A 1123-nucleotide genomic window follows, 5' to 3' on the forward strand; every position below is an offset into this window, starting at 1 on the left:
CAAGGACGTTCTTTATCTCGACTGGTAGGACGTTTTTTTTGTGTACGTCCTGGTCATACGGTTCACGTTCATATTTGTATGGGGGGAATGAACGACCTGTCGTACTAGGACGTTCTTAATTTCGACGGTCAAGACGTTCTTTTCGTGAAAGTCCTGGTCATACGGTTCACGTTCATATTTGTATGGGGGGAATGAACGACCTGGCGTACTAGGACGTTCTTCATTTCGACGGGTAGGAGTTATTTACATGAACAACTCAGTACGTTATTATTTATAAAGAATCGATAAACGTTGATTAGATAAACGTAGTTTCCCTCTTCGGAGGAGAAGGCGGGGGATGTAGATGAAAGATGTTGTTTGTAGGTTAAGGAGGAGGTGGTGCTGGTGGTTGGTATGCTTGTGGTGGAGGTGTCGTCTGTTTCCGTTTCCGTTTCAGTTTCAATTTCTTTTTCAGAGCTGCTGCTTTGATGCAGCACTTCGATGCAGTTGTTAAGTCGCGCGAGGCGCGAAGTTAAGTTTTTAATCATGGCTTTACGGTAGGAGCAGTTGTGGTCTTTTTCAGTTATATTAATTGAGCTTATTGCTTGTACATGGACAGCTGGAATCGAAAACACTGTGTGCTCCACCGCAGTTTGCGCATTTTGGACGCGGATAGTATACGCGAGTCTTGATGCGCTTCATGCCGATGTGTATGTACTCTGGAATTTTCACTCCCTGCGTTGTCACTACATAGGAGTTCTTGAGCACCGATTTGCCATTCGACTTGCGCGTGAACCGATATATGTCAGTAACGTTATCCTCCTCGAGATGGTCTTTGATTTCGTCCACGGTGAGCGAGGCTATCGAGCCACACGTGAACACGAAGTCAAGATTGTTGTACGTGGGGTGTGGCTCGACAACGACACTCAGGTTGTTAACCAGTTTCGTAACTGTTTGAAGGCTAGTATAGGTGTGTTTGGATCTTGAATCAATTAAGCAGGTTGAAGGACCTACCGTTTTCTACCTTACCTTGAATGCGCTTTACCGTTTCGCCCAATATCCAGGGATTGGCCGGTGGAGATCCATATTAGTGTTGGGAGATTCAGGATTGGGAAGATTCGAAGATTAAATCCCTAGAAATATT

The sequence above is a fragment of the Anopheles merus genome, chromosome 3L (genome assembly GCF_017562075.2).
Source record: "Anopheles merus strain MAF chromosome 3L, AmerM5.1, whole genome shotgun sequence".
NCBI lineage: Eukaryota > Metazoa > Arthropoda > Insecta > Diptera > Culicidae > Anopheles > Anopheles merus.